Source organism: Scyliorhinus torazame, chromosome 1, assembly GCF_047496885.1.
Source record: "Scyliorhinus torazame isolate Kashiwa2021f chromosome 1, sScyTor2.1, whole genome shotgun sequence".
Taxonomy (NCBI): Eukaryota; Metazoa; Chordata; class Chondrichthyes; order Carcharhiniformes; family Scyliorhinidae; genus Scyliorhinus; species Scyliorhinus torazame.
In genome coordinates, this window is record NC_092707.1 from 24,148,908 (window position 1) to 24,171,735 (window position 22,828).

Genomic DNA, 22,828 nt, shown 5'->3' on the forward strand with positions numbered 1-22,828 from the left:
GATGAAGTTGAAATGCTGATTTCAGTCTTCGCACACATCAGGTGTGCCTGCCTAGCCACAAGGGGGAGCCAGTTGCCCCATCAGGTCCCTGACCCTCCCTTGATGAGGCAATTCAGTCAACATTGCAATACTTGAGTGTGCCACCCAATTATTCAATAGCTCAGTTGGGAGAGTGTTATACTGAAGATCTAAAAGTCCCTGGTTCAATCCTAGGTCTTGGCACAAAGTTGCATGTGGATTTTCGGGCATTAAACAGTGCCCTATGGAGCAATGGGGAGGCTGGGCCCTTTGCCCTTCTGTGGACAGGGCTGCAGATGGTGCTTCATTCACTGGAATCCTTTACCGATCCTGAGGAGTGTCTGTGGGTAGCTCTAGCTCCTTTTCCTCTCTGTTTTTCTTGGGGGGGTGGGTGCCCTGGAGGCTTTAATGATAATCTGAAAGTGTTGCCTCCGGCTATTTCTGTACAAATGCCTGGAATGACGTGGGTTCCGTTCTGGGGTTAAGTTGTGCAGTATATATGTAACACCCCTTCAGAACTGGGGTTCTCGCGTATTTTCCTTGTTTGAGCATAAAGAATCTGTGATTGGTTCTGAGGCACGATCACATGGACTAAAGACGATAGTTGAATCCAAACTGAGGCTTTATTGCTGTCAGATGTGTGGCCGCCCACAGCAGCTGGCGAAATGGCTGCTAGCTGGAGGCCACGCATATTTATACCCCGCCTCCTGGGCGGAGCCAGCAGGCAGGGGCTACCGGTGAACCTGTAATGCAGGTTCTACCGTACATCCTCTAATATAGGTACAACAGTGGTTTACCACATTCACCCCCTGTTAAAAATTGAGTCCGGCGGGGGTGGTGGATAACTATATACAATAATGAGATAATATTTACAAAGCAAACAAATGTCCATTGACGTCCGGTGGGCCGGTCAGAGGTTTAGCCGGTCCGAGGCCTTGATGTTCCTCTGGGAGCGACAAAGTGGTGTCGGCGATGTTGGTGCTGACCTGGTCGAGGGTGACTCCGGGAGCGTGCCGAAACCCTCTTCATCGACGGGCGTGGGCAGGGAAGGGGACGAACGCTCCTGGGGGGGGTGCTGTTGTGAGCGACGGGGGAGGGGAGGGTGGTGTGGGGGTGGAACCTGCCTGTGCCAGGTCCCTGAGGGAGACAGTATCCTGGCGGCCGTCGGGGAACGCCACATAGGCGTACTGGGGGTTTGCGTGGAGCAAGTGCACCCTCTCCACCAACGGGTCCGCCTTGTGGAGTCGGACATGTTTACGGAGAAGCACGGTTCCCGGAGCTGCGAGCCAAGTTGGGAGCAACACCCCGGAAGTGGACTTCCTGGAGAAGGCAAAAAGACGTTCATGGGGTGTATTGTTAGTGGCAGTGCAGAGTAACGAGCGAATGGAATGTAGTGCATCAGGGAGGACCTCTTACCAGCGGGAGGCCGGGGGATTTCTGGACCGTAGGGCCAGCTGGACGGCCCTCCATACCGTCCCATTCTCCCTGTCTACCTGTCCATTTCCCCGGGGGTTGTAGCTCGTCGTTCTGCTGGAGGCGATACCCCTGCTGAGCAGGAACTGACGCAGCTCATCACTCATGAATGAGGATCCCCTGTCACTGTGGATGTAGGCGGGGAAACCGAACAGAGTGAAGATCGAATTGAGGGCTTTAATGACGGTGGCAGACGTCAAATCGCGCCGGTGAGACATCCTCTAATACAGGTACAACAGTGGTTTCCACGGGTTCCTGCATGGGTGCAGACGGGGTTGGTATCCTTGGCGATGAGTCTGTGGTGCGTCATTGGAGCCTTTGGTACTGCAGGAGTTGAGGAAGAGATACATTGGTGCGCGCCCGAACATGGCGGGGAAGACTTATCCTAAACCCTTGAGGTAATTGCGAGCAGACAGGTGGTGGGAGGGTGTGTGCAGCATTTCACTGTGTTTTCATTGCTGCATCCTGTTCCTCCATTGGTCTCTGGTGGGGCCTAGAGAGGCATCTAGCTGTGTCTAATGGTTAAGCCAGTTGTGGTATTGTTCTCCTGTTCCCCTCTGTATTCATGTGTTAAGCCGTTTTTCTCCTGGCTTACTGCGATGTATTTATTTTGTAATTATGTTGCGCTGTTCACAGAAATCTAAAATCCTAATAAATATGCTTTAAAAAAAAGGTTGAATATAGGGTGTGTTTTTCTGCCGTCAGCTCCGATATGCACAGCTCTAGTCTCCCCCCTCTCTCCACCGCCCCCCCCCCCCAAACGGCCAACGTATCATCCTAAAACATTCCTAGTCCTCATTTTCCCCCGAGGCCACAACCCTTCACATGAAGACAGCGTTCAGATGTAGGCTGACGATGCCCATCTGTGCCTCCCTGATCGCCAATCCCACAGTACTGTCAAACTTCAAGTTACGAATGAGCTGGGATGTCTCGCAGCAGCAGGCCTGAGACCGTCCCCTCTGGGCCCTACCGGAGCCCACTGTCCCTCCCCCGAGCCCGGCATTGTCATTGTCTCAGTGTCCTGCTCGACCCTGAATTGAGCTTCAGACTCCGAACCAACGTGGCCTGTCCACATCCAGTGCTAGAAAATCCCACTGCCCCCAAGTTGCCTCACCTTCTCATCCCAATCGTGCTGTTGAATGCCAAGGATTTCTTTCAAACTGTGCACAAATTATTCTCACTGAGACATAAGATCATCAGAAATATGAGTGGGATTACGCCATTCGGCCCATTGAGCCTTCTCCACTGCTCAATAAGATCATGGCTGATCTTCTACACACTCTACTTTTTCACACTATTCCCATATCTCTTGATATCCTGTGGCATGGGATAGTGATACTGAGAAATTAAATACTTTTCCATGACCACTACCAAGCTTTGACCAGTTACAGATGTCATCTTTGTTTTTAATAGTCTTTATTATTAGCACAAACAGGCTTATATTAACACTGCAATGAAGTTACTGTGAAAAGCCCCAAGTCACCACATTCCGGCACCTGTTCGGGTACACTGGGAGAATTCAGAATGTCCTAACAAGCACGTCTTTTGAGACTTGTGGGAGGAAAACGGAGCATCCGGAGGAAACCCATACAAACACCGGGAGAATGTGCAAACTCCGCACATTCAGTAACCCAAGTGGGAAGCGAACCTCGGACCGTGGTACTGTGAAGCAACAGTGCTGAACATGGAAGGATGCCATTCGGCCCATTGAGTCTGCACCAGTCCTTAACCCCATTTAAGACAACACCTCCACCCTATCCCCGTAACCCAGTAACCCCACCTAACCTTTTTGGACACTAAGGGCAATTTAGCATGGCCAATCCACCTAACCTGCACATCTTTGGACTGTGGGAGGAAGCCGCAGCACCCGGAGGAAACCCACGCAGACACGGGGAGAACGTGCAAACTCCGCACACTTAAAGAAGGGTATACTTGTTATAGTGACCCAGAAGCCCCGGGAAAGAACTTTCATTTTAGTTTATTATAAACTTAACGATTAAGGCCACTACCACAACATACAACGATAGGGTCCCAGTGGGGTACTAGTGAAGGGCCTGGTCCCGGTATTTAAAGGACTAAGTAACAAACCCCAGTTGGGCAGACCTCAGCCCACTAACGGGGAAGCTTGTATTCTATGAGCCCCACAGGGAGTGTCAGGTTCATTAGAGATAAAATAATCTTTATTAGTGTCACATGTACGCGTACATTAACACTGCAATGAAGTTACTGTGAAACGCCCCTAGTCGTCACATTCCGGCGCCTATTCGGGTGCACAGAGGGAGAATTCAGAATGTCCAATTCACCTAACAAGCCCGTCTTTCGGGACTTGTGGGAGGAAACCAGAGCGCCCGGAGGAAACGCACGCCGACATGGGGAGAACGTGCAGACTCCGCACAGACAGTGACCCAAGCCGGGAATCGAACCCGGGACCCTGGCGCTGTGAAGCAACAGTGCTAACCACTATGCTGCCGTGTCGATTGGCACCTGAGATTAAGCGGCTGTGCTGGAAGACAGATTGAGAGATTCCCTAGATTTTAAAAAAAATAGAGGCGATCGCATCAGTTCCCTGGAAGAGTCCTATTGATTTCTGGGTGAGTTTTTCCAGCACTTACTGTTCTTAGTTATAACGCTCAGCACCTGAATTTCTTTCAGCTGTTGGACACAGTTACTGTGCTTATAGGGCGTGACCTATCGGCCTCGTCGCGCCCAGCTCGGGACGTGTTAATGTAAGCCTACTTGTGATACTAATAAAGATTATTATTATTATTAGGAGTAAGGACATGGAGGGACTCGAAGCAAAGATTGAAACTAGGAAAGATGTACACAGAACAGCACAGACTTTGGAACATACCCTCTGCTCAGGAAGCACTGTAAGGAGAAATTTCCTGCTTCAGTCTCTCAGTGTGCTTCGAGAGCACCACAGCAGACAATCGCTCCTGTAGCCTTTTGCATCTCTGCGTCTGTCCCCATTGCAAACTTTAGCACAATTCCCAGAGGTACGGTGTGCCGTGGCTGATCTTCCACCTGACGCCCCCCGCCCAGCCAGAGGCTGAACATGAAGAATCCCCCCCCCCGCCCAGCCAGAGGCTGAACATGAAGAATTAAATATAAAAGTGTAGATCTGTTTTAACAATACCTGGCTTGCTCAGCTTTTCTGCTGGCAGGACTCTTTCTGAAGTTAACGGGGCACCGATTGTACTGAGCCCACCCTGCCAACCTCTAAAATGTGAGTTTTAGCTGGCTCATTACATACATCGCGCCAGTCTGAGGGTCGTCAAACTAAAGGTATTAACGCAAGGCTAGAATGGATGTTTTAAAGCTTCTCAGCTCAGCATTAAACCTGATTTCGATTTCATTTTGTGCAGACCAACTAAATTTAGGTTTAGATTTAAATTTATTGTCACCTGTACCGAGGTACAATGAAGAATATTGTTTTGTGTACCGTCCAGACAGAAAATGACAGTGTTAGATAGCCCGACACATGCAGTACAGGGTGTGGGTGGTTGGGGTCCTCAGTGGCCAGGGCACCCAGCCATGGCGGCCGGTATGGGTGCCGTAATGTGGGGCAGGGTGGGTTTCTGCCGCCCGCTGGGTGGGGATCAGCTTAGGGGTGTCATGCACTATCAATTACCACAAAGATGAGAGTAGTGGAATAATCGAGGCTTTATTGAGCAAAGCTGTTGTGCCTCCTGTAGCTGGAACCAGAATGGCTGCAGCACCGGCAAGCACACACTTTTATACACCGCCTACTGGGCGGAGCCAGCAGGCAGGGATTTACCCATGTACCTCTAGTATATGTGTCTTACCGTAATACATATAATACAGCTAGTGGTGACTACCACAGGGTGTGTAGGATAGGGGTAGGTGTCAAGGGGCACCCTGGCCGCCCTGAGGAGATGATGCAGTTTTGGTTGGCACAGCTGGCCGGTCTGGATGGTGTTGCTCACAGCGCTCATTGCCACCTGCGCCCAGACACGGTGAACGGCGGCACCTGGCAGCCTCCTTCCCGGGCTAGGATAGAGGGTGGCCCGCCTTTTCTCCACGGGTCTCCAACTCGGTATCCGGGAAACGTGGGGCCGCGCATCGTGCTGCCATCTTATTGGCTGGGTTGGTGTGTGTGTGGGGAGTCTGTATATGCGGCTGCAGCTTGTCAATGTCAATCACGGACCCGGCGAATCCGGCACCGTTTCTCATCGGAATCGGTCGTGTTCCACATGGCGCCGGTGCTAGCCCTTAACAGTCGCTGAATCGGTCCAGGTGCGGCACCAATTTTGCTATCATGGAACTCGATAAATCGTGACTCGGCATCAACACTTAGCCTCCGCCAGGGATGCTTTCTATGGTGCATCTGTAAAAATTGGTAAGAGTCAGTGTGGACATGCCGAATTTCCTTAGTTTCCTGAGGAAGTGTAGGCGCTGTTGTGCTTTCTTGGTGGTAGCGCAATGCGGGTGGACCAGGACAGAAGTTTGGTGATGTGCACACCTTGGAACTTGAAGCTGTCAACCATCTCCAACTCAGCACCATTGGTGCAGACAGATGACAGATGTTAGGCCAGGTGACAAGCAAACTTGCGTCGCTATAACATATTTCCCAATCTCTGATCTCCCAAGAGCACTTTACAACTAAATAATTAAACTTTTTGAAGTCTCGTCAGAATGGTAATGTGGGGAATCTTAGTGCCATTGGTACTTTAACTGTGGTGTAAACTGTTTGGGTGGAATTTTGAGATGGCGTTAGCCGTCAGCGAGAATGACGATAGGGGCAGACGATACGGTGAGAATCGGGAAAAGCGATTCTCACCGGCGATGGTGCGTTTTCCGATTTTCCTGACCCCCCCCTCGCTGGTGGCGTAATGTGAATCCTGCGAAGGAAGGCCGGGAAGCTTTTATAAATACATTGTAAGATCCTTAGCGAGCTCTCCTGCTGGGAATTCCCACCTCACTGAATATTCATCGACTGCCAGCGTGATGCCTCACCGGCGCGATTTGCAACAGCTGTAGAAAGACGAGAATCTGGTGGCCTCACCTCGGAAGGGGAGGTTGGAGGTGATCGCTCGGGGCGTCATCACCCTCCAGGCTGCCAGTCACAGAGGGGCAACTGAAAGAACACGGAGTATCCAGATAATTTCAACCGGGGGAGGGGGGCGGGGGTCAGTATTGACATCTCGGGGGTTGGGTTCGCTCGCAGGCCTTAGCGACCTTTCATTGCTCTGAGCTTTTAAATTTAAAGGAGTTTGGTGCCTGGTTTGCAAGCAGCACCTCCCCTGGACTCCCTGCTGGGCTGGTGGTGATATCACTGCTGAGGGGTCAGCCTTCCAGAGTGGCAGCTGGAAGGTGGGTGGGAGGAGGTGAGACCACAGGGTCAACACTGGGGGCGACTGGGAAGTTCATGAGCAGAGCGGGGTCCTGTGAGATGCCAGGCTACATGGGCAGAGTGGGGGGACTCTGAGAAGGGGTGTTTTGCAGCTTCACGAGGCCTGAAGACCCCAACACAGTGGGGAGGACGTCTGCAATGAGAATGGGCCCCTACACTCAGGCAGCACCGTGAAGCCAGAGGGCGTGAGATGTCTGGAAGTGCGGAGGCCAGGCTGTCAGGGATTAGTGTCTGGGTGGCTGGCTTTTTAAATTGGATGGCTCGCTTAATCTGCAGCCCTTGAGAGCTGGGGAAATGAGGGTGCCCTCTAAGGATGAAGTTGAAATGCTGATTTCAGTCTTCGCACACATCAGGTGTGCCTGGCTAGCCACAAGGGGGAGCCAGTTGCCCCATCAGGTCCCTGACCCTCCCTTGATGAGGCAATTCAGTCAACATTGCAATACTTGAGTGTGCCACCCAATTATTCAATAGCTCAGTTGGGAGAGTGTTATACTGAAGATCTAAAAGTCCCTGGTTCAATCCTAGGTCCTGGCACAAAGTTGCATGTGGATTTTCGGGCATTAAACAGTGCCCTATGGAGCAATGGGGAGGCTGGGCCCTTTGCCCTTCTGTGGACAGGGCTGCAGATGATGCTTCATTCACTGGAATCCTTTACAGATCCTGAGGAGTGTCTGTGGGTAGCTCTAACTCCTTTTCCTCTTGGAGGCTTTAATGATAATCTGAAAGTGTTGCCTCCGGCTATTTCTGTACAAATGCCTGGAATGACGTGGGTTCCGTACTGGGGTTAAGTTGTGCAGTATATATGTAACACCCCTTCAGAACTGGGGTTCTCGCGTATTTTCCTTGTTTGAGCATAAAGAATCTGTGATTGGTTCTGAGGCACGATCACATGGACTAAAGACGATAGTTGAATCCAAACTGAGGCTTTATTGCTGTCAGATGTGTGGCCGCCCACAGCAGCTGGCGAAATGGCTGCTAGCTGGAGGCCACGCATATTTATACCCCGCCTCCTGGGCGGAGCCAGCAGGCAGAGGCTACCGGTGAACCTGTAATGCAGGTTCTACCGTACATCCTCTAATATAGGTACAACAGTGGTTTACCACATTCACCCCCTGTTAAAAATTGAGTCCGGCGGGGGTGGTGGATAACTATATACAATAATGAGATAATATTTACAAAGCAAACAAATGTCCATTGACGTCCGGTGGGCCGGTCAGAGGTTTAGCCGGTCCGGGGCCTTGATGTTCCTCTGGGAGCGACAAAGTGGTGTCGGCGATGTTGGTGCTGACCTGGTCGAGGGTGACTCCGGGAGCGTACCGAAACCCTCTTCATCGACGGGCGTGAGCAGGGAAGGGGACGAACGGTCCTGGGGGGGGGGTGCTGTTGTGAGCGACGGGGGAGGGGAGGGTGGTGTGGGGGTGGAACCTGCCTGTGCCAGGTCCCTGAGGGAGACAGTATCCTGGCGGCCGTCGGGGAACGCCACATAGGCGTACTGGGGGTTTGCGTGGAGCAAGTGCACCCTCTCCACCAACGGGTCCGCCTTGTGGAGTCGGACATGTTTACGGAGAAGCACGGTTCCCGGAGCTGCGAGCCAAGTTGGGAGCAACACCCCGGAAGTGGACTTCCTGGAGAAGGCAAAAAGACGTTCATGGGGTGTATTGTTAGTGGCAGTGCAGAGTAACGAGCGAATGGAATGTAGTGCATCAGGGAGGACCTCTTACCAGCGGGAGGCCGGGGGATTTCTGGACCGTAGGGCCAGCTGGACGGCCCTCCATACCGTCCCATTCTCCCCTTCTACCTGTCCATTTCCCCGGGGGTTGTAGCTCGTCGTTCTGCTGGAGGCGATACCCCTGCTGAGCAGGAACTGACGCAGCTCATCACTCATGAATGAGGATCCCCTGTCACTGTGGATGTAGGCGGGGAAACCGAACAGAGTGAAGATCGAATTGAGGGCTTTAATGACGGTGGCAGACGTCAAATCGCGCCGGTGAGACATCCTCTAATACAGGTACAACAGTGGTTTCCACGGGTTCCTGCATGGGTGCAGACGGGGTTGGTATCCTTGGCGATGAGTCTGTGGTGCGTCATTGGAGCCTTTGGTACTGCAGGAGTTGAGGAAGAGATACATTGGTGCGCGCCCGAACATGGCGGGGAAGACTTATCCTAAAACCTTGAGGTAATTGCGAGCAGACAGGTGGTGGGAGGGTGTGTGCAGCATTTCACTGTGTTTTCATTGCTGCATCCTGTTCCTCCATTGGTCTCTGGTGGGGCCTAGAGAGGCATCTAGCTGTGTCTAATGGTTAAGCCAGTTGTGGTATTGTTCTCCTGTTCCCCTCTGTATTCATGTGTTAAGCCGTTTTTCTCCTGGCTTACTGCGATGTATTTATTTTGTAATTATGTTGCGCTGTTCACAGAAATCTAAAATCCTAATAAATATGCTTTAAAAAAAAGGTTGAATATAGGGTGTGTTTTCCTGCCGTCAGCTCCGATATGCACAGCTCTAGTCTCCCCCCTCTCTCCAACGCCCCCCCCCCCAAACGGCCAACATATCATCCTAAAACATTCCTAGTCCTCATTTTCCCCCGAGGCCACAACCCTTCACATGAAGACAGCGTTCAGATGTAGGCTGACGATGCCCATCTGTGCCTCCCTGATCGCCAATCCCACAGTACTGTCAAACTTCAAGTTACGAATGAGCTGGGATGTCTCGCAGCAGCAGGCCTGAGACCGTCCCCTCTGGGCCCTACCGGAGCCCACTGTCCCTCCCCCGAGCCCGGCATTGTCATTGTCTCAGTGTCCTGCTCGACCCTGAATTGAGCTTCAGACTCCGAACCAACGTGGCCTGTCCACATCCAGTGCTAGAAAATCCCACTGCCCCCAAGTTGCCTCACCTTCTCATCCCAATCGTGCTGTTGAATGCCAAGGATTTCTTTCAAACTGTGCACAAATTATTCTCACTGAGACATAAGATCATCAGAAATATGAGTGGGATTACGCCATTCGGCCCATTGAGCCTTCTCCACTGCTCAATAAGATCATGGCTGATCTTCTACACACTCTACTTTTTCACACTATTCCCATATCTCTTGATATCCTGTGGCATGGGATAGTGATACTGAGAAATTAAATACTTTTCCATGACCACTACCAAGCTTTGACCAGTTACAGATGTCATCTTTGTTTTTAATAGTCTTTATTATTAGCACAAACAGGCTTATATTAACACTGCAATGAAGTTACTGTGAAAAGCCCCAAGTCACCACATTCCGGCACCTGTTCGGGTACACTGGGAGAATTCAGAATGTCCTAACAAGCACGTCTTTTGAGACTTGTGGGAGGAAAACGGAGCATCCGGAGGAAACCCACACAAACACCGGGAGAATGTGCAAACTCCGCACATTCAGTAACCCAAGTGGGAAGCGAACCTCGGACCGTGGTACTGTGAAGCAACAGTGCTGAACATGGAAGGATGCCATTCGGCCCATTGAGTCTGCACCAGTCCTTAACCCCATTTAAGACAACACCTCCACCCTATCCCCGTAACCCAGTAACCCCACCTAACCTTTTTGGACACTAAGGGCAATTTAGCATGGCCAATCCACCTAACCTGCACATCTTTGGACTGTGGGAGGAAGCCGCAGCACCCGGAGGAAACCCACGCAGACACGGGGAGAACGTGCAAACTCCGCACACTTAAAGAAGGGTATACTTGTTATAGTGACCCAGAAGCCCCGGGAAAGAACTTTCATTTTAGTTTATTATAAACTTAACGATTAAGGCCACTACCACAACATACAACGATAGGGTCCCAGTGGGGTACTAGTGAAGGGCCTGGTCCCGGTATTTAAAGGACTAAGTAACAAACCCCAGTTGGGCAGACCTCAGCCCACTAACGGGGAAGCTTGTATTCTATGAGCCCCACAGGGAGTGTCAGGTTCATTAGAGATAAAATAATCTTTATTAGTGTCACATGTACGCGTACATTAACACTGCAATGAAGTTACTGTGAAACGCCCCTAGTCGTCACATTCCGGCGCCTATTCGGGTGCACAGAGGGAGAATTCAGAATGTCCAATTCACCTAACAAGCCCGTCTTTCGGGACTTGTGGGAGGAAACCAGAGCGCCCGGAGGAAACGCACGCCGACATGGGGAGAACGTGCAGACTCCGCACAGACAGTGACCCAAGCCGGGAATCGAACCCGGGACCCTGGCGCTGTGAAGCAACAGTGCTAACCACTATGCTGCCGTGTCGATTGGCACCTGAGATTAAGCGGCTGTGCTGGAAGACAGATTGAGAGATTCCCTAGATTTTAAAAAAAATAGAGGCGATCGCATCAGTTCCCTGGAAGAGTCCTATTGATCTCTGGGTGAGTTTTTCCAGCACTTACTGTTCTTAGTTATAACGCTCAGCACCTGAATTTCTTTCAGCTGTTGGACACAGTTACTGTGCTTATAGGGCGTGACCTATCGGCCTCGTCGCGCCCAGCTCGGGACGTGTTAATGTAAGCCTACTTGTGATACTAATAAAGATTATTATTATTATTAGGAGTAAGGCCATGGAGGGACTCGAAGCAAAGATTGAAACTAGGAAAGATGCACACAGAACAGCACAGACTTTGGAACATACCCTCTGCTCAGGAAGCACTGTAAGGAGAAATTTCCTGCTTCAGTCTCTCAGTGTGCTTAGAGAGCACCACAGCAGACAATCGCTCCTGTAGCCTTTTGCATCTCTGCGTCTGTCCCCATTGCAAACTTTAGCACAATTCCCAGAGGTACGGTGTGCCGTGGCTGATCTTCCACCTGACGCCCCCCCCCCCTCCCTCCCCCCCGCCCAGCCAGAGGCTGAACATGAAGAACCCCCCCCCCCGCCCAGCCAGAGGCTGAACATGAAGAATTAAATATAAAAGTGTAGATCTGTTTTAACAATACCTGGCTTGCTCAGCTTTTCTGCTGGCAGGACTCTTTCTGAAGTTAACGGGGCACCGATTGTACTGAGCCCACCCTGCCAACCTCTAAAATGTGAGTTTTAGCTGGCTCATTACATACATCGCGCCAGTCTGAGGGTCGTCAAACTAAAGGTATTAATGCAAGGCTAGAATGGATGTTTTAAAGCTTCTCAGCTCAGCATTAAACCTGATTTCGATTTCATTTTGTGCAGAACAACTAAATTTAGGTTTAGATTTAAATTTATTGTCACCTGGACCGAGGTACAATGAAGAATATTGTTTTGTGTACCGTCCAGACAGAAAATGACAGTGTTAGATAGCCCGACACATGCAGTACAGGGTGTGGGTGGTTGGGGTCCTCAGTGGCCAGGGCACCCGGCCATGGCGGCCGGTATGGGTGCCGTAATGTGGGGCAGGGTGGGTTTCTGCCGCCCGCTGGGTGGGGATCAGCTTAGGGGTGTCATGCACTATCAATTACCACAAAGATGAGAGTAGTGGAATAATCGAGGCTTTATTGAGCAAAGATGTTGTGCCTCCTGTAGCTGGAACCAGAATGGCTGCAGCACCGGCGGGCACACACTTTTATACACCGCCTACTGGGCGGAGCCAGCAGGCAGGGATTTACCCATGTACCTCTAGTATATGTGTCTTACCGTAATACATATAATACAGCTAGTGGTGACTACCACAGGGTGTGTAGGATAGGGGTAGGTGTCAAGGGGCACCCTGGCCGCCCTGAGGAGACGGTGTAGTTTTGTTTGGCACAGCTGGCCGGTCTGGATGGTGTTGCTCACAGCGCTCACTGCCACCTGCGCCCAGACACGGTGAACGGCGGCACCTGGCAGCCTCCTTCCCGGGCTAGGATAGAGGGTGGCCCGCCTTTTCTCCACGGGTCTCCAACTCGGTATCCGGGAAACGTGGGGCCGCGCATCGTGCTGCCATCTTATTGGCTGGGTTGGTGTGTGTGTGGGGAGTCTGTATATGCGGCTGCAGCTTGTCAATGTCAATCACCCGGCGAATCCGGCACCGTTTCTCATCGGAATCGGTCGTGTTCCACATGGCGCCGGTGCTAGCCCTTAACAGTCGCTGAATCGGTCCAGGTGCGGCACCAATTTTGCTATCATGGAACTCGATAAATCGTGACTCGGCATCAACACTTAGCCTCCGCCAGGGATGCTTTCTATAGTGCATCTGTAAAAATTGGTAAGAGTCAGTGTGGACATGCCGAATTTCCTTAGTTTCCTGAGGAAGTGTAGGCGCTGTTGTGCTTTCTTGGTGGTAGCGCAATGCGGGTGGACCAGGACAGAAGTTTGGTGATGTGCACACCTTGGAACTTGAAGCTGTCAACCATCTCCAACTCAGCACCATTGGTGCAGACAGATGACAGATGTTAGGCCAGGTGACAAGCAAACTTGCATCGCTATAACATATTTCCCAATTTCTGATCTCCCAAGAGCACTTTACAACTAAATAATTAAACTTTTTGAAGTCTCGTCAGAATGGTAATGTGGGGAATCTTAGTGCCATTGGTACTTTAACTGTGGTGTAAACTGTTTGGGTGGAATTTTGAGATGGCGTTAGCCGTCAGCGAGAATGACGACAGGGGCAGACGATACGGTGAGAATCGGGAAAAGCGATTCTCACCGGCGATGGTGCGTTTTCCGATTTTCCTGACCCCCCCCTCGCTGGTGGCGTAATGTGAATCCTGCCAAGGAAGGCCGGGAAGCTTTTATAAATACATTGTAAGATCCTTAGCGAGCTCTCCTGCTGGGAATTCCCACCTCACTGAATATTCATCGACTGCCAGCGTGATGCCTCACCGGCGCGATTTGCAACAGCTGTAGAAAGACGAGAATCTGGTGGCCTCACCTCGGAAGGGGAGGTTGGAGGTGATCGCTCGGGGCGTCATCACCCTCCAGGCTGCCAGTCACAGAGGGGCAACTGAAAGATAATTTCAACCGGGGGAGGGGGGCGGGGGTCAGTATCGACATCTCGGGGGTTGGGTTCGCTCGCAGGCCTTAGCGACCTTTCATTGCTCTGAGCTTTTAAATTTAAAGGAGTTGGTGCCTGGTTTGCAGGCAGCACCTCCCCTGGACTCCCTGCTGGGCTGGTGGTGATATCACTGCTGAGGGGTCAGCCTTCCAGAGTGGCAGCTGGAAGGTGGGTGGGAGGAGGTGAGACCACAGGGTCAACACTGGGGGCGACTGGGAAGTTCATGAGCAGAGCGGGGTCCCGTGAGATGCCAGGCTACATGGGCAGAGTGGGGGGACTCTGAGAAGGGGTGTTTTGCAGCTTCACGAGGCCTGAAGACCCCAACACAGTGGGAAGGACGTCTGCAATGAGAATGGGCCCCTACACTCAGGCAGCACCGTGAAGCCAGAGGGCGTGAGATGTCTGGAAGTGCGGAGGCCAGGCTGTCAGGGATTAGTGTCTGGGTGGCTGGCTTTTTAAATTGGATGGCTCGCTTAATCTGCAGCCCTTGAGAGCTGGGGAAATGAGGGTGCCCTCTAAGGATGAAGTTGAAATGCTGATTTCAGTCTTCGCACACATCAGGTGTACCTGGCTAGCCACAAGGGGGAGCCAGTTGCCCCATCAGGTCCCTGACCCTCCCTTGATGAGGCAATTCAGTCAACATTGCAATACTTGAGTGTGCCACCCAATTATTCAATAGCTCAGTTGGGCGAGTGTTATACTGAAGATCTAAAAGTCCCTGGTTCAATCCTAGGTCTTGGCACAAAGTTGCGTGTGGATTTTCAGGCATTAAACAGTGCCCTATGGAGCAATGGGGAGGCTGGGCCCTTTGCCCTTCTGTGGACAGGGCTGCAGATGGTGCTTCATTCACTGGAATCCTTTACAGATCCTGAGGAGTGTCTGTGGGTAGCTCTAGCTCCTTTTCCTCTCTGTTTTTCTTGGGGGGGGTGGGTGCCCTGGAGGCTTTAATGATAATCTGAAAGTGTTGCCTCCGGCTATTTCTGTACAAATGCCTGGAATGACATGGGTTCCGTACTGGGGTTAAGTTGTGCAGTATATATGTAACACCCCTTCAGAACTGGGGTTCTCGCGTATTTTCCTTGTTTGAGCATAAAGAATCTGTGATTGGTTCTGAGGCACGATCACATGGACTAAAGACGATAGTTGAATCCAAACTGAGGCTTTATTGCTATCAGATGTGTGGCTGCCCACAGCAGCTGGCGAAATGGCTGCTAGCTGGAGGCCACGCATATTTATACCCCGCCTCCTGGCCGGAGCCAGCAGGTAGAGGCTACCGGTGAACCTGTAATGCAGGTTCTACCGTACATCCTCTAATATAGGTACAACAGTGGTTTACCACATTCACCCCCTGTTAAAAATTGACTCCGGCGGGGGTGGTGGATAACTATATACAATAATGAGATAATATTTACAAAGAAAACAAATGTCCATTGACGTCCGGTGGACCGGTCAGAGGTTTAGCCGGTCCGGGGCCTTGATGTTCCTCTGGGAGCGACAAAGTGGTGTCGGCGATGTTGGTGCTGACCTGGCCGAGGGTGACTCCGGGAGCGTGCCGAAACCCTCTTCATCGACGGGCGTGGGCAGGGAAGGGGACGAACGGTCCTGGGGGGGGGGTGCTGTTGTGAGCGACGGGGGAGGGGAGGGTGGTGTGGGGGTGGAACCTGCTTGTGCCAGGTCCCTGAGGGAGACAGTATCCTGGCGGCCGTCGGGGAACGCCACATAGACGTACTGGGGGTTTGCGTGGAGCAAGTGCACCCTCTCCACCAACGGGTCCGCCTTGTTTGGTCGGACATGTTTACGGAGAAGCACGGTTCCCGGAGCTGCGAGCCAAGTTGGGAGCAACACCCTGGAAGTGGACTTCCTGGAGAAGGCAAAAAGACGTTCATGGGGTGTATTGTTAGTGGCAGTGCAGAGTAACGAGCGAATGGAATGTAGTGCATCAGGGAGGACCTCTTACCAGCGGGAGGCCGGGGGATTTCTGGACCGTAGGGCCAGCTGGACGGCCCTCCATACCGTCCCATTCTCCCTTTCTACCTGTCCATTTCCCCGGGGGTTGTAGCTCGTCGTTCTGCTGGAGGCGATACCCCTGCTGAGCAGGAACTGACGCAGCTCATCACTCATGAATGAGGATCCCCTGTCACTGTGGATGTAGGCGGGGAAACCGAACAGAGTGAAGATCGAATTGAGGGCTTTAATGACGGTGGCAGACGTCAAATCGCGCCGGTGAGACATCCTCTAATACAGGTACAACAGTGGTTTCCACGGGTTCCTGCATGGGTGCAGACGGGGTTGGTATCCTTGGCGATGAGTCTGTGGTGCGTCATTGGAGCCTTTGGTACTGCAGGAGTTGAGGAAGAGATACATTGGTGCGCGCCCGAACATGGCGGGGAAGACTTATCCTAAAACCTTGAGGTAATTGCGAGCAGACAGGTGGTGGGAGGGTGTGTGCAGCATTTCACTGTGTTTTCATTGCTGCATCCTGTTCCTCCATTGGTCTCTGGTGGGGCCTAGAGAGGCATCTAGCTGTGTCTAATGGTTAAGCCAGTTGTGGTATTGTTCTCCTGTTCCCCTCTGTATTCATGTGTTAAGCCGTTTTTCTCCTGGCTTACTGCGATGTATTTATTTTGTAATTATGTTGCGCTGTTCACAGAAATCTAAAATCCTAATAAATATGCTTTAAAAAAAAGGTTGAATATAGGGTGTGTTTTTCTGCCGTCAGCTCCGATATGCACACCTCTAGTCTCCCCCCTCTCTCCACCCCCCCCCCCCCCCAAACGGCCAACGTATCATCCTAAAACATTCCTAGTCCTCATTTTCCCCCGAGGCCACAACCCTTCACATGAAGACAGCGTTCAGATGTAGGCTGACGATGCCCATCTGTGCCTCCCTGATCGCCAATCCCACAGCACTGTCAAACTTCAAGTTATGAATGAGCTGGGATGTCTCGCAGCAGCAGGCCTGAGACCGTCCCCTCTGGGCCCTATCGGAGCCCACTGTCCCTCCCCCGAGCCCGGCATTGTCATTGTCTCAGTGTCCTGCTCGACCCTGAATTGAGCTTCAGACTCTGAACCAACGTGGCCTGTCCACATCCAGTGCTAGAAAACCCCACTGCCCCCAAGTTGCCTCACCTTCTCATCCCAATCGTGCTGTTGAATGCCAAGGATTTATTTCAAACTGTGCACAAATTATTCTCACTGAGACATAAGATCATCAGAAATATGAGTGGGATTACGCCATTCGGCCCATTGAGCCTTCTCCACTGCTCAATAAGATCATGGCTGATCTTCTACACACTCTACTTTTTCACACTATTCCCATATCTCTTGATATCCTGTGGCATGGGATAGTGATACTGAGAAATTAAATACTTTTCCATGACCACTACCAAGCTTTGACCAGTTACAGATGTCATCTTTGTTTTTAATAGTCTTTATTATTAGCACAAACAGGCTTATATTAACACTGCAATGAAGTTACTGTGAAAAGCCCCAAGTCACCACATTCCGGCACCTGTTCGGGTACACTGGGAGAATTCAGAATGTCCTAACAAGCACGTCTTTTGAGACTTGTGGGAGGAAAACGGAGCATCCGGAGGAAACCCACACAAACACCGGGAGAATGTGCAAACTCCGCACATTCAGTAACCCAAGTGGGAAGCGAACCTCGGACCGTGGTACTGTGAAGCAACAGTGCTAGCCGCTGTGCTACCGTTCGATAGCAAATAAAGTTGGCTCCACGCTGTCTCAAGCCCTACCACAGAAGATGTAATGACGCACTTTCAGAGACTTCATTAATGAAGAGCAAAAGATTTACTTACAAGGACCTACAAGGGCAGCAATATGTCTGCCGCTAGTTTTGGAATGCCTCCGCTAAGAGAACTCCTCCCCTGGGGGGATTCCCAATTCTGAGTCCCGATTGGTCACCCAGGCCAGGTGACCCTTACTCTGCTGTGTTGCCATTAAAAGGACAACCACCATGGAGGAGCAACCATTGCATTACAAAACGACTGTTCAACTTCCATGCAAAACCTTCTCCACGAGGCCTCCTTCAGCAAAATTGCTTAAGTTGAAAGACTGTCTCACACAATATCAGGACGCCTACTGGAAAATGGTTACCGCTGACAAACCTACAGCTAACAGAGAGAGGCAACTTACAGCCCAGCAGCCAAGGGCCCCGAGAAGGAAGGCGGCACGGTAACACAGTGGCTAGCACTGTTGCTTCACAGCTCCAGGGTCCCAGGTTCGATTCCCGGCTTGGGTCACTGTCTGTGTGGATTCTACACGTTCTCCCCGTGTCTGCGTGGGTTTCCTCCGGGTGCTCTGGTTTCCTCCTACAAGCCCCGAAAGACGTGCTTGTTAGGTAATTTGGACATTCTGAATTCTCCCTCAACGTACCCGAACAGGCGCCGGAATGTGGCGACTAGGGGCTTTTCACAGTAGCTTCATTGCAGTGTTAATGCAAGCCTACTTGTGACAATAAAGATTATTATAAACGTGCACCAAATAATGATACTGAACAACTTCATCTCGCAAGAGTGGCAAGTTTAGAATAAAGTAAAGAGAAGAAAGACTTGTATTTATATAGCAGATGTCCCAAAAATCTTCACAGCCAGTGAAGTAATTTTTAGATTGTAGTCACAATTGGGATGTATAAAATGCAGCATTCATTGTGCACAGTAAGATCCCACGAAGTGTAATGAGATAACAGATAACCTGTTTTTAGTAATATTGATTAAGGAATAAATATTGGCCAGGACACCCAGTGAAACGGTCCCACTCTATTTAAGAAAATGCAACAACGTGTTTATATCTATGTGGGAGGACAGATGGAACCTCTCCATCTCATCCCACCTGAAAGTCGGCACCATCAATCGTACCCTCAGTACCGCACTGTAATGGCCTGGAGCTCGAACCGACAACCTTTGGACATGGTGACACAGTGGTTAGCACTGCTGCCTCACAGCGCCAGGGACCCGGATTCGATTCTGGCCTTAGGTGACTGTATGTGTGGAGTTTGCACTTTCTCCCCGTGTCTGCGTGGGTTTCCTCCGGGTGCTCCGGTTTCTTCCCACAGTCCAAAAATGAGCAGGTTAGGTGGGGTTACAGGGTTACAGCAGGGGAGTGGGCCTCGGTAGGGTGCTCTTTTGGAGGGTCGGTGCAGGCCTGATGGGCCAAATGGCCTCCTTCTGTACTGTAGGAATTCTGTGAAATACAAATAGGGCATCCCTGGGCCCAAACTCCACGGTGCAAAAAATGCCAGCTTGGCACTGCCAGGTGACAGTGCCACCTGGACACCTTGGTAGTGCCAGGCTGGCACCCAGGTGGCACTGCCAGGGTCCCACCCTGCCCAGAGGGGAAGCTCCTGGGGCCTCCAATCCCCTGGGAAACTCCCACAAGTGCCGTTCCACCTGGTCCCTGTTTGTGAAGACCAGCACTGAATGACACTCGCCCGCGACCTCCAAGGCGAAGAGCATAGATCCCAATGTCTTGGTTACCTCATGGAACTGCACATTGGAAAAAAGAAGAATTGGGCACATTGAATGCATTTTTTAAAAAAATAATAAAGGTATCCTCCAGTCCTCTGGCAACTCTCCTGTGGCTAGAGATGATTTGAAAATGAGCATCAGAGCCCCTGCAATCTCCCCTCTTTGCTCACACAACAACCTCGGATATATCTCAGCTAGGCTTGGGGATTTATCCACTTCTCAGCCCATTGGAACCGCTAACTCCTCCTCCCTCTCAACACTAAACCCAATTATATCACAGTCCCTCACCCTGCTTTCTATACCTACATGGTCCTTCTCCACAGTGAACACAGATGCAAAATACGTCTTTCAGCTCCAGGTTGACACTTTGGTCTCTAATGGTCCCTACTTTTTCTCTTTACCTTTCATGCCACCCTCAACCTTTACAAGAACATGTTGGCTTTGTACTTTCCCTATTTCCTTTTTGAATGACTCCCACTGTCCTGATGTGGATTTTCTTTTTTTCTTCTAAACTTAGAGTACCCAATTCATTTTTTCCATTAAGGGGCAATTTAGCGTGGCCAATCCACCTAACCTGCACTTGTGGGGTTGCGGGGGCGAAACCCATGCAAACACGGGGAGAATGTGCAAACTCCACATGGACAGTGACCCAGAGCCGGGATCGAACCTGGGACCCCGACGCCGTGAGGCAGCAGTGCTAACCACTGCGCCACCGTGCTGCCCTCACTGCTCCTATTTGTTATGTTCTCACATTCTAACTGTGTCGTGGTAGAGTGCAGATTTTAGGAGCATGGTAATAGACATATTTTGTCAATGGCACACAACTATCCAAAGTGTCTTTCAACTCAATAATTTAAACAAAGGACATCTTTCGTACATGTTTTCCCTTGATCCTTTTACATCTTTGAGACCACCACACATTCTGCCTTTGTCTTTGCACCAGCTTTGGGGGAAGGAGTAAAGATCACTGATATACAAGACTGTAACCAAAGGCTCCTTTAGCAGAACTAAATAACAAAACAATAAATATACATATCAGTGGAATGTCACTATATGCTCATTAGCATTTTAATAGCACTCTGCAAGTATTCAAGGTTTCCTCAGATTTAGCTTCTGGAGATTTATGCCCGACAAGTCACTTAGCCTTTTGTGGTAATTTGCAATCTGATGTTTTTATCTATCGAGGAGGAAGAATTCAACTGGCAAAGTGTCTTCCTTCCAGCAAAGATTTACAGATAATTAACGAAGAGATCTCCCAACTCATCTGCAGTTTGAGGATAACATTCTCATCTATATTTTAAAATATGCACCCATGTATCTCCTTGCTCCTGTTCATTTTGAGTCAGCGGTTATTTGAAAGGTTTACCCCAAATCAGGGCCTAAAGCTGTCACCGAATCCTCAACACATCGGGCACCAGCTCATACCCTTGCACTTTGCCAAGTCCTCACTCTCAGAAAAATCCTCCTCGGTTTGGAGTGTCTGAAACTCTTGTCACGTCCAATTTCTCAAGCAAAGTGAAGGATGATAAGTGAAATGATGAAAGAGTTTAATAGGACAGGTCTGCAGAAAATGTTTCTCGTGGGGGAGACCACAATTAGGGGCCACGAATATCGTACAGTCTCTAGATTTCATAGATTTTACAGTGCAGAAGAAGGTCATTCGGCCCAGCGGGTCTGCACCGGCCCTTGGAAAGAGCACCCTACTTAAGCCCACACCTCCACCCTATCCCTGTAACCCAGTAATCCAACCGAACCCTTCTGAACACTAAGGGGCAATTTAGCATGGCCAATCCACATAACCTGCACATCTTTCATAACTTGTGGGAGGAAACCGGAGCACCCGGAGGAAACCCACGCAGACACGGGGAGAACGTGCAGACTCCGCACAGACAGTGGCCCAAGCCGGAAACGGACCTGGGACCCTGGCGCTGTGAAGCAACAGTGCGAATCACTGTGCTATCGTGCCGCCTAGTATATCCTTAAGGGATTCCGGAGAAACGTCTTTATCCAGAAAGCAGCCAGGACTTGGAACCTACTACCACTGTGGATGAGCATAGATGTACTTAACAGGAAACGAGATCAGCACAGGGGGAGAAAGGATTGGAATGATGGGGTTAAATGAAGGATGGGGGTGGGGAGAAAGGTTGGTGTGGGGCTTAAACACTGGCATGGACTCTGATGGGCTAAAGACCGATTTCCGTGCTGTCGATTGCATCTGACTTGATATCGTGGCCAGCTGTAGAGTTAGAAGAGAATGCTGTATGGTAGAAAGTACTGCCCTTCGGATGTGCATCAACTAATGGATCCAGATTATTCATTCTGTTGAGACAGGTGGATGTTGAAGACCATGTGGTATTATTGGAAGAAGAGCAGAAACCCAGGAGATACAAAAGTCTGAGAACACGCACGAACAGATTCAAAAACAGCTTCTTCCCCACTGTTACCAGACTCCTAAACTGACCTGATTAATACTACACTCCTGTATGCTTCACTCGATGCCAGTGTTTATGTATTTACATTGTGTACCTTGTGTTGCCCTATTACGTATTTTCTTTTCATGTACTAAATGACCTGTTTGAACTGTACACAGAACAATACTTTTCACTGTACCTCGGTACACGTGCCAATAAACAAATCCAATCCAATCCACTCCAACCCATCTTAAGGCCAGGCCAACATTCCTCCTTTAACCATCACTTGAGGAGATACAAGATGCTGGACCAATGCTTGTTTTTTTTTAAAGCACTCTTTATTTTACTTTAATAATGTGGCTACTTCCCCAATCTCATTAAAGAGATTCACTGGCGTGTCAGTTTCCACAATATCTGTGCCAACAGCCTTTGCGAGTTGAAATTGCGAATATTGTGCCACTTCATGCTGAGATGTGAGTATTTGTATGCTGTGGCCGCGTGCTTGCTCGAAACTGGATTGAATCTGCCCAAAGCCATTTCCCCTGAGGTTTGTACAGCTGGAGAGACAGGAATGGAAGAGGCACTCACCTTATCAGCATGGTAGCACAGTGGGTAGCACTGTTGCTTCACAGCTTCAGGGTCCAGGTTCGATTTGCCGTTTGGGTCGCAGTCTGTGTGGAGTCTGCACATTCTCCCTGTGGCTGCGTGGTTTTCCCCTGGGCGCTCCGGTTTCCTCCCACAAGTCCCGAAAGACATGCTGTTAGATGAATTGGATATTCTGAATTCTTCCTATGTGTACTGTCATGTGACAGTACCTTTAAGAAATGGGTGTTTATAAATGGGTGTGTATATAAATATCTGTAGTGAGAGTACCTTTAAGAAATGGGTGTTTATTACTGCAGTGATGTCAGAGAGTGGTCTGTCTGTCAGCTTTTTACTTTCGCTTTAGGCTTTTTGCTGCAGGGTGGGTTTGGTTTCATTTTAGTTTCGGAGAAGCTGCAATCACAGCAGGATGTGTGTGAATCTCTGCAAGCTTATGAGTGTCCATTTGCTGATTTCAACATGGTAACTATTCTCAGTAGTGAAGTTAAACCTGAGGTGCTTCTGTTAAAGGTTTTGTTTTTAAGT